This window comes from Lagenorhynchus albirostris, chromosome 2 (genome assembly GCF_949774975.1).
Source record: "Lagenorhynchus albirostris chromosome 2, mLagAlb1.1, whole genome shotgun sequence".
Lineage (NCBI taxonomy): Eukaryota > Metazoa > Chordata > Mammalia > Artiodactyla > Delphinidae > Lagenorhynchus > Lagenorhynchus albirostris.
The window spans coordinates 106,244,545-106,259,611 of NC_083096.1; positions in this window are offsets into that span (position 1 = coordinate 106,244,545).

The window sequence follows — 15,067 nt, forward strand, 5'->3', positions numbered from 1 at the left end:
CATGATAATATTAGACAATGGTTCTTGTCCTTCATTGTATTAAAAATAAACCAATGTATACCACCTTATACCTATTAGGATGGCTGCTATCTAAAAAAAAGAAAAAAAACAGAAAATAAGCCTTGTTGATAATGTGGAGAAAGTAGAACCCTTGTGCACTGTTGGTGGAAATGTAAAATGGTGCAGCCACTGTGAGAAACAGTATGGGAGGTCCTCAAAAATTAACCATAGAATTACCATGTGATCCAGCAATTCCGCTTCTGGGTATATAACCAAAATAATTGAGAGCAGGGTCTTGAAGAGATATATTCATACTCATAAATAGAATATATTCCTATTTTCCTATTCATATAAATTATGGCATTATTCACAATAGCCAGAAGGTAGAAGGAACCCAGGTATTCATCAAACCATAAATGGATAACCAAAAACGATTTATAGATACAATGAAATATTATTAAGCTAAAAAGGAAGGAAACTATGACATATGTTGCAACATGAATGAACCTTGAGGACATTATGCAAACTGTAATAAGCCAGACACAAAAGGATAAATACGGTATGATTCCACTTATATATCTAAAGTAGTCAAATTCATAGAGACAGAAGATAGGATGGTGGTTGCCAGGGGCTGGAGGGAGGAGAGGAATAAGACGTTATTGTTTAATGGGTACAGAGTTTCAGTGATGCAAAATGAAAAGAGTTATGCAAATGGATGCTGATAAAGGTTGTACAATAATGTGCATATTTAATGCTACTGACCTGTACAATTTAAAATGGTTATGATAAATGTTATATGTATTTCACCACAATTTTTTAAAAAAGTAAACCAATGTAAAATCTTAAATATACCAAGAGCAACTTGTACCATAATGTTATATAGATACATAATAATATATTATTATTACCTGGTATTTTGTATCTTTTACAATTTTGTTACTGATAATAATATTGTGAGATGCACAGGACAGACATGATCTCTGTTTTAAAAATGAAAGAAACTGAGGCTCAGAGAGATGAGCTTAGAGCCCAGGACTCCTGACTCAAGGACCAGGTATCACTTCTTTCCAACTCATCCCTGGCCACACTTTGGTCCTAGTGGCTGGAATTCTGGTGTGTGTGTGTGTGTGTGTGTGTATGAGATTTCAGTTATTAACATTAATATTGTGCTTGGATGTTTTTGCAGTTATAAACATCTCTGATAGTTTGATGTGGTAGAGGTGTTTGTCTCTTTGCCAAGCTGGTGACAATTTAATGATAGTATTGTCAACCAGTGTCTTCAATGATTATACACATTTATTAGACAGTATAATCATCTCTACTATGCCAGTTGCTCACACACCAGAAATGAAGCTCCAGGAATAGTCTATTACTCTGACAGGGATAATAGGTCATTATTACCAAATCAGCAGCACAGTGCTTTAAAAATAAATGACCCTGCTTCACATCAGTATTTATTTTTCATAAATGCCTCAGGTTTGTCTTAGTATCTAAGAGCAGGAGAAAATTATCCCCTTAATATTCTTCTATTTTTTTTTTTGCATGTCTTAAGTGGTCTTAAATGGTAAATGGAACGTTTCTGTTGACCCCAATATAGAAGCCTGGGTGGTTTTATAGGAGCATTAATAGAAAAGGGATAGAATTCATCTTATATGCACACCAAATGCATATATAATCGTTTCCTTTTCCATCCAATTCTGTTGACAAATAAGGGCCAGCTAGGAAGATGGGAGTTGGAGGGGGAAAGGAGAAATACTAGGTACTTACTCCATGAATTAAGGTGAGTTTTTTTTTTCCAGTGATATATATCAGGAATAAAAATAATTTGGCACCTTACGTTTCTTTTTTTAGCATCTTTATTGGAGTATAATTGCTTTACAATGCTGTGTTAGTTTCTGTTTATAACATAGTGAATCAGCTATACATTTACATATATCCCCATATCTCCTCCCTCTTGCGTCTCCCTCCCACCCTCCCTATCCCACCCCTCTAGGTGATCAAAAAGCCTGGAGCTGGGGGGACCTTGAAGATGGCGGAAGAGTAAGACGCGGAGATCACCTTCCTCCCCACAGATACACCAGAAATACATCTACACGTGGAACAACTCCTACAGAACACCTACTGAACGCTGGCAGAAGACCTCAGACATCCCAAAAGGCAAGAAACTCCCCACGTACCTGGGTAGGGCAAAAGAAAAAACAGAGACAAAAGAATAGGGACGACACCTGCACCAGTGGGAGGGAGCTGTGAAGGAGGAAAAGTTTCCACACACTAGGAAGCCCCTTCGCGGGCGGAGACTGCAGGGGGCGGAGGGGGGAGCTTTGGAGCCGCGGAGGAGTGCACAGCAACGGGTGCGGAGGGCAAAGCGGGGAGATTCCCGCACAGAGGATCGGTGCCGACCGGCACTCACCAGCTCGAGAGGCTTGTCTGCTCACCCGCCGGGGCCGGCGGGGCTGCGAGCTGAGGACGGAGCGCAGGGAGAGGAGTGGGGTTGGCGGCTTGAACATAGCCTGAAGGGGTTAGTGCACCACGGCTAGCTGGGAAGGAGTCCGGGGAAAAGTCTGCACCTGCCGAAGAGGCAAGAGACTTTTTCTTCCCTCTTTGTTTCCTGGTGCGTGAGGAGAGGGGTTTAAGAACGCTGCTTAAAGGAGCTCCAGAGACGGGCGCGAGCCGCGGCTAAAAGCGCGAACCCCAGAGACGGGCGCGAGCCGCGGCTAAAAGCACGGACCCCAGAGACTGGCGGGAGACGATAAGGCTGCTGCTGCCGCCACCGAGGGGCCTGTGTGCGAGCACAGGTCACTCTCCACACCCCTCTTCCGCGGAGCCTGTGCAGCCCGCCACTGCCAGGTTCCCGGGATCCAGAGACAACTTCCCCGGGAGAACGCACAGCGGGCCTCAGGCTGGTGCAAAGTCACGCCGGCCTTTGCCGCCGCAGGCCCGCCCCGCACGCCGTGCCCCTCCCGCCCCGCCGGCCTGAGTGCGCCAGAGCCCCCGAATCAGCGGCTCTTTTAACCCCGCCCTGTCTGAGCAAAAAACAGACGCCCTCCAGCGACCTACACGCAGTGGCAGGGCCAAATCCAAAGCTGAGCCCCTGGAAGCTGTGAGAACAAAGAAGAGAAAGGGAAATCTCTCCCAGCAGCCTCAGAAGCAGCGGATTAAAGCTCCACAATCAACCTGATATACCCTGCATCTGCGGAATACCTGAATAGACAACCAATCATCCCAAATTAAGGAAGTGGACTTTAGGAGCAAGATCTATGATTTTTTCCCTTTTCCTCTTTTTGTGAATGTATATGTGTATACGTCTGTGTGAGATCTTGTCTGTATAGTCTTGCTTCCACCATTTGTCCTAGGGTTCTATCCGTCCATGGTTTTTTAAAAAAATTTTTTTCTTAATAATCGATTTTAATTTTAATAACGTTATTATACTTTACCTTCTTTCTTTCTTTCTTTCTTTCTTTCTTTCTTTCTTTCTTTCTTTCTTTCTTTCTTTCCTTCCTTCCCTCCTTTAGACAACGAATCATCCCAAATTGAGGAGGTGGTCTCTGACAGCAAGATTTATGATTTTTCCCCCTTTACCTCTTTTAGTGAGGGTGTATGTGTATGCTTCTGTGTAAGATTTTGTCTGTATAGCTTTGCTTCCAACATTTGTCCTAAGGTTCTATCCGTCCCTTTTTTTTTTTCTAAATAAGAATTTTTTAATTCAATAATTTTATTATACTTTATTTTATTTTTACTGTATCTTCTTTCTTTCTGTCTTTTTTCCTTCTTTCCCTCCTTCCTTCCTCCCTCCCTCCCTCCCTCCCTCCTTTCTTTCCTTCTTTCCTTCTTTGCTTCTTTCTTTCTTTCTTCCTTCCTTCCTTCCCTCCTTTCCTTCTTTCCTTCCTCATACTTCTACTAATTCCCTCCACTTTTTCTCCCTTTTATTCTGAGCCGTGTGGATGAAAAGCTCTTGGTGCTCCAGCCAGGAGTCAGGGCTCTGCCTCTGAGGTAGGAGAGCCAACTTCAGGACACTGGTCAACAAGAGACCTCCCAGCTCCACATAATATCAAACGGCGAAAATCTCCCAGAGACCTCCATCTTAACACCAGCACCCAGCTTCACTCAACGACCAGCAAGCCACAGTGCTGGACAACCTATGCCAAACAACTAGCAAGACAGGAACACAACCCCACCCATTAGCAGAGAGGCTGCCTAAAATAATAATAAGGCCACAGACACCCCAAACACACCACCAGACGTGAACCTGCCCACTAGAGAGACAAGATCCAGCCTCATCCACCACAACACAGGCACTAGTCCCCTCCACCAGGAAGCCTACACAACCCACTGAACCAACCTTAGCCACTGGGGACAGACATCAAAAACAACAGGAACTACGAACCTGCAGCCTGCAAAAAGGAGACCCCAAACACAGTAAGATAAGCAAAATGAGAAGACAGAAAAACACACAGCAGATAAAGGAGCAAGATAAAAATGCACCAGATCTAACAAATGAAGAGGAAATAGGCAGCTTACCTGAAAAAGAATTCAGAATAATGATAGTAAGGATGATCTGAAATCTTGGAGATAGAATGGACAATAGAATGGACAAAATGCAAGAATCAGTTAACAAGGACCTAGAAGAACTAAAGATGAAACAAGCAATGATGAACAACACAATAAATGAAATTAAAAATACTCTAGATGGGATCAATAGCAGAATAACTGAGGCAGAAGAACGGATAAGTGACCTGGAAGATAAAATAGTGGAAATAACTACTGCAGAGCAGAATAAAGAAAAAAGAATGAAAAGAACTGAGGACAGTCTCAGAGACCTCTGGGACAACATTAAACGCACCAACATTCGAATTATAGGGGTTCCAGAAGAAGAAGAGAAAAAGAAAGGGACTGAGAAGATATTTGAAGAGATTATACTTGAAAACTTCCCTAATATGGGAAAGGAAATAGTTAATCAAGTCCAGGAAGCACAGAGAGTCCCATACAGGATAAATACAAGGAGAAATACGCCAAGACACATATTAATCAAACTGTCAAAAATTAAATACAAAGAAAGCATATTAAAAGCAGCAAGGGAAAAACAACAAATAACACATAAGGGAATCCCCATAAGGTTAACAGCTGATCTCTCAGCAGAAACCCTACAAGCCAGAAGGGAGTGGCAGGACATACTGAAAGTGATGAAGGAGAAAAACCTGCAGCCAAGACTACTCTACCCAGCAAGGATCTCATTCAGATTTGATGGAGAAATTAAAACCTTTACAGACAAGCAAAAGCTGAGAGAGTTCAGCACCACCAAACCAGCTTTACAACAAATGCTAAAGGATCTTCTCTAGGCAAGAAACACAAGAGAAGGAAAAGACCTATAATAACGAACCCAAAACAATTTAGAAAATGGGAACAGGAACATACATATCGATAATTACCTTAAATGTAAATGGACTAAATGCTCCCACCAAAAGACACAGATTAGCTGAATGGATACAAAAACAAGACCCATATATATGCTGTCTACAAGAGACCCACTTCAGACCTAGAGACACATACAGACTGAAAGTAAGGGGATGGAAAAAGATATTCCATGCAAATGGAAACCAAAAGAAAGCTGGAGTAGCAATTCTCATATCAGACAAAATAGACTTTAAAATAAGGACTATTAAAAGAGACAAAGAAGGACACTACATAATGATCAAGGGATCGATCCAAGAAGAAGATATAACAATTGTAAATATTTATGCACCCAACATAGGAGCACCTCAATACATAAGGCAAATACTAACAGCCATAAAAGGGGAAATCGACAGTAGCACATTCATAGTAGGGGACTTAAACACTCCACTTTCACCTATGGACAGATCATCCAAAATGAAAATAAATAAGGAAACACAAGCTTTAAATGATACATTAAACAAGATGGACTTAATTGATATTTATAGGACATTCCATCCAAAAACAACAGAACACACTTTCTTCTCAAGTGCTCATGGAACATTCTCCAGGATAGATCATATCTTGGGTCACAAATCAAGCCTTGGTAAATTTAAGAAAATTGAAATTGTATCAAGTATCTTTTCTGACCACAACGCCATGAGACTAGATATCAATTACAGGAAAAGATCTGTAAAAAATACAAACACATGGAGGCTAAACAATACACTACTTAATAATGAAGTGATCACTGAAGAAATCAAAGAGGAAATCAAAAAATACCTAGAAACAAATGACAATGGAGACACAGCAACCCAAAACTTGTGGGATGCAGCAAAAGCAGTTCTAAGGGGGAAGTTTATAGCAATACAAGCCCACCTTAAGAAGCAGGAAACATCTAGAATAAACAACTTAACCTTGCACCTCAAGCAATTAGAGAAAGAAGAACAAAAAAACCCTAAAGCTAGCAGAAGGAAAGAAATCATAAAAATCAGATCAGAAAGAAATGAAGGAAACAATAGCAAAGATCAATAAAACTAAAAGCTGGTTCTTTGAGAAGATAAACAAAATAGATAAACCACTAGCCAGACTCATCAAGAAAAAAAGGGAGAAGACTCAAATCAATAGAATTAGAAATGAAAAAGGAGAAGTAACAACTGACACTGCAGAAATAAAAGAGATCATGAGAGATTACTACAAGCAACTCTATGCCAATAAAATGGACAATCTGGAAGAAATGGACAAATTCTTAGAAATGCACAACCTGCCAAGACTGAATCAGGAAGAAATAGAAAATATGAACAGACCAATCACAAGCACTGAAATTGAAACTGTCATTAAAAATCTTCCAACAAAGAAAAGCCCAGGACCAGATGGCTTCACAGGAGAATTCTATCAAACATTTAGAGAACAGCTAACACCTATCCTTCTCAAACTCTTCCAAAATATAGCAGAGGAAGGAACACTCCCAAACTCCTTCTACGAGGCCACCATCACCTTGATACCAAAACCAGACAAGGATGTCACAAAGAAAGAAAACTACAGGCCAATATCACTGATGAACATAGATGCAAAAATCCTCAACAAAATACTAGCAAACAGAATCCAACAGCACATTAAAAGGATCATACACCATGATCAAGTGGGGTTTATTCCAGGAATGCAAGGATTCTTCAATATACGCAAATCTATCAATGTGATAAACCATATTAACAAACTGAAGGAGAAAAACCATAGGATCATCTCAATAGATGCAGAGAAAGCTTTTGACAAAATTCAACACCCATTTATGATAAAAACCCTGCAGAAAGTAGGCATAGAGGGAACTTTCCTCAACATAATAAAGGCCATATATGACAAGCCCACAGGAAACATCATCCTCAATGGTGAAAAACTGAAAGCATTTCCACTAAGATCAGGAACAAGACAAGGTTGCCCACTCTCACCACTCTTATTCAACATAGTTTTGGAAGTTTTAGCCACAGCAATCAGAGAAGAAAAGGAAATAAAAGGAATCCAAATTGGAAAAGAAGAAGTAAAGCTGTCACTGTTTGCAGACGACATGATCCTATACATAGAGAATCCTAAAGATGCTACCAGAAAACTACTAGAGCTAATCAATGAACTTGGTAAAGTGGCAGGATACAAAATTAATGCACAGAAATCTCTGGCATTCCTATATACTAATGATGAAAAATCTGAAAGTGAAATCAAGAAAACACTCCCATTTACCATTGCAACAAAAAGAATAAAATATCTAGGAATAAACCTACCTAAGGAGACAAAAGACCTGTATGCAGAAAATTATAAGACACTGATGAAAGAAATTAAAGATGTTACAAATAGATGGAGAGATATACCATGTTCTTGGATTGGAAGAATCAACATTGTGAAAATGACTCTACTACCCAAAGCAATCTATAGATTCAATGCAATCCCTATCAAACTACCACTGGCATTTTTCACAGAACTAGAACAAAAAATTTTGCAATTTGTATGGAAACACAAAAGACCCCGAATAGCCAAAGCAATCTTGAGAACGAAAAAAGGAACTGGAGGAATCAGGCTCCCTGACTTCAGACTATACTACAAAGCTACAGTTATCAAGATGGTATGGTACTGGCACAAAAACAGAAAGATAGATCAATGGAACAGGATAGAAAGCCCAGAGATAAACCCATGCACATATGGACACCTTATCTTTGATAAAGGTGGCAGGAATGTACAGTGGAGAAAGGACAGCCTCTTCAATAAGTGGTGCTGGGAAAACTGGACAGGTACATGTAAAAGTATGAGATTAGATCACTCCCTAACACCATACACAAAAATAAACTCAAAATGGATTAAAGACCTAAATATAATGCCAGAAACTATCAAACTCTTAGAGGAAAATATAGGCAGAACACTCTATGACATAAATCACAGCAAGATCCTTTCTGACCCACCTCCTAGAGTAATGGAAATAAAAACAAAAATAAACAAATGGGACCTAATGAAACTTCAAAGCTTTTGCACAGCAAAGGAAACCATAAACAAGACCAAAAGACAACCCTCAGAATGGGAGAAAATATTTGCAAATGAAGTAACCGACAAAGGATTAATCTCCAAAATTTACAAGCAGCTCATGCAGCTCAATAACAAAAAAACAAACAACCCAATCCAAAAATGGGCAGAAGACCTAAACAGACATTTTTCCAAAGAAGATATACAGACTGCCAAGAAACACATGAAAGAATGCTCAACATCATTAATCATTAGAGAAATGCAAATCAAAACTACAATGAGATATCATCTCACACCAGTCAGAATGGCCATCATCAAAAAATCTAGAAACAATAAATGCTGGAGAGGGTGTGGAGAAAAGGGAACACTCTTGCACTGCTGGTGGGAATGTGAATTGGTTCAGCCACTATGGAGAACAGTATGGAGGTTCCTTAAAAAGCTACAAATAGAACTACCATATGACCCAGCAATCCCACTACTGGGCATATACCCTGAGAAAACCAAAATTCAAAAAGAGTCATGTACCAAAATGTTCATTGCAGCTCTATTTACAATAGCCCGGAGATGGAAACAACCTAAGTGCCCATCATCGGATGAATGGATAAAGAAGATGTGGCACATATATACAATGGAATATTACTCAGCCATAAAAAGAAACGAAATTGAGCTATTTGTAATGTGGTGGATAGACCTAGAGTCTGTCATACAGAGTGAAGTAAGTCAGAAAGAAAAAGACAAATACCGTATGCTAACACATATATATGGAATTTAAGAAAAAAAATGTCATGAAGAACCTAGGGGTAAGGCAGGAATAAAGACACAGACTTACTAGAGAACGGACTTGAGGTTATGGGGAGGGGGAAGGGTGAGCTGTGACAGGGCAAGAGAGAGTCATGGACATATACACACTAACAAACGTAGTAAGGTAGATAGCTGGTTGGAAGCAGCCGCATGGCACAGGGATATCGGCTTGGTGCTTTGTGACAGCCTGGAGGGGTGGGATAGGGAGGGTGGGAGGGAGGGAGACGCAAGAGGGAAGAGATATGGGAACATATGTATATGTATAACTGATTCACTTTGTTATAAAGCAGAAACTAACACACCATTGTAAAGCAATTATACCCCAATAAAGATGTTAAAAAAAATAGCATGATTAGAATGATAATATTCCTAGTAAGGTATTGATGAATACAGTCTTTTCCAAATACATTTTCCATTAAGTAATTTTCATTTTTTGAACATGAAATAAAGTTACACCAAAAAAAAAAAAAAAAAAAAGCCTGGAGCTGATCTCCCTGTGCTATGTGGCTGCTTCCCACTAGCTAGCTATTTTACATTTGGTAGTGTATATGAGTCCCTGCCACTCTCTCACTTCGTCCCAGCTTACCCTTCTCCCTCCGCATGTCCTCAAGTCCATTCTCTACATCTGCATCTTTATTCCTGTCCTGCCCCTAGGTTCTTCATAACCTTTCTTTTTTTTTTTTTAGATTCTGTATAAATGTGTTAGCATATGGTATTTGTTTTTCTCTTTCTGACTTAACTTCACTCTGTATGACAGACTCTAGGTCCATCCACCTCACTACAAATAACTCAATTTGGTTCCTTTTTATGGCTGAGCAATATTCCATTGTATATATGTGCCACATCTTCTTTATCCATTCATCTGTCGATGGACACTTAGGTTGATTCCATGTTCTGACTATTATAAATAGAGCTGCAATGAACATTGTGGTACATGACTCTTCTTGAATTATGGTTTTTGCAGGGTATATGCCCAGTAGTGGGATTGCTGGGTCATATGGTAGTTCTATTTTTAGGTGTTTTTTTTTCTTTACCTTTCTCCCAAGCTTTTATTAAAATACTCATAAAGATTTTTAAAAAGACAAGACTGCACCAATTACTAAGACTGCACTTAGACCAATTACTAAGTATACAGAAACATTATATTCAAACATCATTAAAATGACAGAAATCTTTTAAGATCTGCTTCCCATCTCAGTCTAAATCAAGGATCTGGCATTGTCCTCAAGGAACTAACCACAAATAACTCAGTGCATGCCTAATAGCTTTCTTTGTGTTCTCTTTGTTGGTCCAGCTACTTGCTTTATAATTCTTCCTTACATGAATGACATTATTAGCAATAGAAAACACACAAATATTACCGTAGGAATTAGCTAATTATTAAAAGCTGATTATCAGCTATATTTATCCTATAATTTAATTTCATCTGTTTTTTTGTAATTTTGCTTTTACATCCAAAATTTACCACCAAATATGTATCTCTGGCTCCCTAATATATAAACGACTTGTGTAAGAAAAAACATTTGATGACGTACATAAAATCACAATCACAGTAATTGAACCATAGTTAACACTAATTCAGAACAGAGGAATTTATGCTCATTTATAAATCATTATATAAAAGAAGAGAAAATGCGTTAGGTAACAAAATGATATTAAATTTTTTATTTGAACAAATTACATGAATCCCAAGTTCTTAAAAAAGTTTATGTTCTATTTGTAGTTTTTTAAGGAACCTCCATACTCTTCTCCATATTGGCTGTATCAATTTACATTCCTACCAACAGTGCAAGTGGGTTCCCTTTTCTCCACACCGTCTCCAGCATTTATTGTTTGTAGATAAATTGATGATGGCCATTCTGACTGGTGTGAGCTGATATCTCATTGCAGTTTTGATTTGCATTTCTCTAATGATTAGTGATGTGGAACATCCTTTCATGTGTTTGTTGGCAATCGGTATGTCTTCTTTGGAGAAATGTCTATTTAGGTCTTCTGCCCATTTTTGGATTAAGTTGTTTGATTTTTTGATATTGAGCTGCATGAGCTGCTTGAAAATTGTGGAGATTAATCCTTTGTCACTTGCTTCATTTTCAAATATCTTCTCCCATTTTGAGGGTTGTTTTCTCATCTTGTTTATGGTTTCCTTTGCTGTGCAAAAGCTTTGAAGTTTCATTAGGTCCCATTGGTTTATTTTTGTTTTTATTTCCATTTCTCTAGGAGGTGGGTCAAAAAGGATCTTGCTGTGATTTATGTCACAGAGTGTTCTGCCTATGTTTTCCTCTAAGAATTTTACAGCATCTGCCCTTACATTTAGGTCTTTAATCCATTTTGAGTTTATTTTTGTGTATGGTGTTAGGGAGTGTTCTAATTTCATTCTTTTACATGTAGCTGTCCAGTTTTCCCAGCACCAATTATTGAAGAGACTGTCTTTTCTATATTTTATATTCTTGCCTCCTTTATCAAAGATAAGGTGACCATATGTGTGTGGATTTATCTCTGGGCTTTCTAACCTGCTCCACTGATCTATATTTCTGTTTTTGTGCCAGTACCATACTGTCTTGATTACTGTAGCTTTGTAGTATAGTCTGAAGTCAGGGAGCCTGATTCCTCCAGCTCCATTTTTCTTTCTCAAGATTGCTTTGGCTATTCAGGGCCTTTTTTGTTTCCATACAACTTGTGAAATTTTTTGTTCTAGTTCTGTGAAAAATGCCATTGGTAGTTTGATAGGGATTGCATTGAATCTGTAGATTGCTTTGGGTAGTATAGTCATTTCCACAATGTTGATTCTTCCAATCCAAGAACATGGTATATCTCTCCATCTGTTTATATCATCTTTAATTTCTGCCCTCAGTGTCTTATAGTTTTCTGCGTGCAGGTCTTTTGTCTCCTTAGGTAGGTTTATTTCTAGATATTTTATTCTTTTTGTTGCAATGGTAAATGGGAGTGTTTCCTTAATTTCTCTTTCAGATTTTTCATCAGTAGTGAATAGGAATGCCAGAGATTTCTGTGCATTAATTTTGTATCCTGCTACTTTACCAAATTCATTGATTAGCTCTAGTAATTTTCTGGTAGTGTCTTTAGGATTCTCTATATATAGTATCATGTCATCTGCAAACAGTGACAGCTTTACTTCTTCTTTTCCAATTTGGATTCCTTTTATTTCTTTTTCTTCTCTGATTGCTGTGGCTAAAACTTCCAAAACTATGTTGAATAATAGTGGTGAGAGTGGGCAACCGTGTCTTGTTCCTGATCTTAGAAATGGTTTCAGTTTTTCACCATTGAGGATGATGTTGGCTGTGGGTTTGTCATATATGGCCTTTATTACGTTGAGGAAAATTCTCTCTATGCCTACTTTCTGGAGGGTTTTTATCATAAATTCATATTGAGTTTTGTTGAAAGCTTTTTCTGCATCTATTGAGATGATCCTATGGTTTTTATCCTTCAATTTATTAATATGATGTATCACGTTGATTGACTTGAGTATATTGAAGAATCCTTGCATTCTGGGAATAAACCCCAATTGATCATGGTGTATGATCCTTTTAATGTGCTGTTGGATTCTGTTTGCTAGTATTTTGTTGAGGATTCTTGCATCTCTGTTCATCAGTGATATTGGCCTGTAGCTTTCTTTCTCTGTGACATCTTTGTCTGGTTTTGGTATGAGGGTGATGGTGGCCTCGTAGAAGGAGTTTGGGAGTGTTCCTTCCTCTGCTATATTTTGGAAGAGTTTAAGAAGGATAGGTGTTAGCTGTTCTCTAAATGTTTGATAGAATTCTCCTGTGAAGCCATCTGGTTGGGCTTTTGTTTGTTGGAAGAGTTTTAACCACAGTCTCAATTTCAGTGCTTGCGACTGGTCTGTTTATATTTTCTATTTCTTCCTGGTTCAGTCGGAAGTTGTGCTTTTCTAAGAATTTGTCCATGTCTTTCAGGTTGTCCATTTTGTTGGCATACAGTTGCTTGTAGTAATCTCTCATGATCCTTTGTATTTCTGCAGTGTCAGTTGTTACTTCTCCTTTTTCATTTCTAATTCTATTGATTTGAGTCTTCTCCCTTTTTTTTCTTGATGAGTCTGGCTGATGGTTTATCAATTCTGTCTATTTTCTCAAAGAACCAGCTTTTAGTTTTATTGATCTTTGCTATTGTTTCCTTCATTTCTTTTTCTTTTATTTCTGATCTGATCTTTATGATTTCTTTTCTTCTGCTAAATTTGGGCTTTTTTCTTCTCCTTTCTCTAACTGCTTTAGGTGTAAGGTTAGGTTGTTTATTTGAGATGTTTCTTGTTTCTTGAGGTAGGATTGTATTGCTATAAACTTCTCTCTTAGAACTGCTTTTGCTGCATCCCATAGGTTTTGGGTCGTTGTGTTTTCATTGTCATTTGTTTCAAGGTATTTTTTGATTTCCTCTTTGATTTCTTCAGTGATCTCTTGGTTATTAAGTAGTGTATTGTTTAGCCTCCATGTGTTTGTATTTTTTCCGTTTTTTTCTTATAATTGATATCTAGTCTCATAGCGTGTGGTCAGAAAATATACCTGATAAGATTTCAATTTTCTTAACTTTACCAAGGCTTGATTTGTGACCCAAGATATGATCTATCCTGGAGAATGTTCCATGAGCATTTGAGAAGAAAGTGTGTTCTGTTGTTTTTGGATGGAAAGTCCTATAAATATCAATTTAGTCCATCCTGTTTAACGTATCATTTAAAGCTTGTGTTTCCTTATTTATTTTCATTTTGGATGATCTGTCCATAGGTGAAAATGGGGTGTTAAAGTCCCCTACTATGATTGTGTTACTGTCGATTTCCCCTTTTATGGCTGTTAGCATTTGCCTTATGTATTGAGGTGCTTCTATGTTGGGTGCATAAATATTTACATTTGTTATATCTTCTTCTTGGATTGATCCCTTGATCATTATGTAGTGTCCTTCTTTGTCTCTTGTATTAGTCTTTATTTTCAAGTCTATTTTGTCTGATATGAGAACTGCTACTCCAGCTTTCTTTCGATTTCCATTTGCATGAAATATCTTTTTCTATCTTCTCACTTTCAGTCTGTATGTGTCTCTAGGTCTGAAGTGGGTCTCTTGTAGACAGCATATATATGGGTCTTGTTTTTGTATCCATTCAGCCAGTCTATGTCTTTTGGTTGAGGCATTTAATCCATTTATATTTAAGGTAATTATTATGCATGTTCCTATTACCATTTTCTTAATTGTTTTGGGTTTGTTATTGTAGGTCTTTTCCTTCTCTTGTGTTTCCTGGCTAGAGAAGTTACTTTAGGATTTGTTGTAAAGCTGCTTTTGTGGTGCTGAATTCTCTTAGCTTTTGCTTGTCTGTAAAGCTTTTAATTTCTCTGTCAAATCTGAATGAGATCCTTGCTGGGTAGAGTAATCTTGGTTGTACGATTTCTCCTTCATCACTTTAAAAATGTCCTGCCCATCCCTTCTGGCTTGCAGAGTTTCTGCTGAAAGTTCAGCTGTTAACCTTATGGGGATTCCCTTATGTGTTATTTGTTGTTTTTCCGTTGCTGCTGTTTTCCCCTTCCCGTTTAATATTTTTTCTTTGTATTTAATTTTTGATAGTTTGATTAATATGTGTCTTGGTGTGTTTCTCCTTGGATTTATCCTGTATGGGATTCTCTGTGTTTCCTTGGCTTGATTAACTATTTCCTTTCCCATATTAGGGAACTTTTCAAGCATAATCTCTTCAAATATTTTCTCAGTCCCTTTCTTTTTCTCTTCTTCTTATGGGACCCCTATAGTTCGAATGTTGGTGTGTTTAGTGTTGTCCGAGAGGTCTCTGTGACTGTCCTTAATTCTTTTCATTCTTTTTTCTTTATTCTGC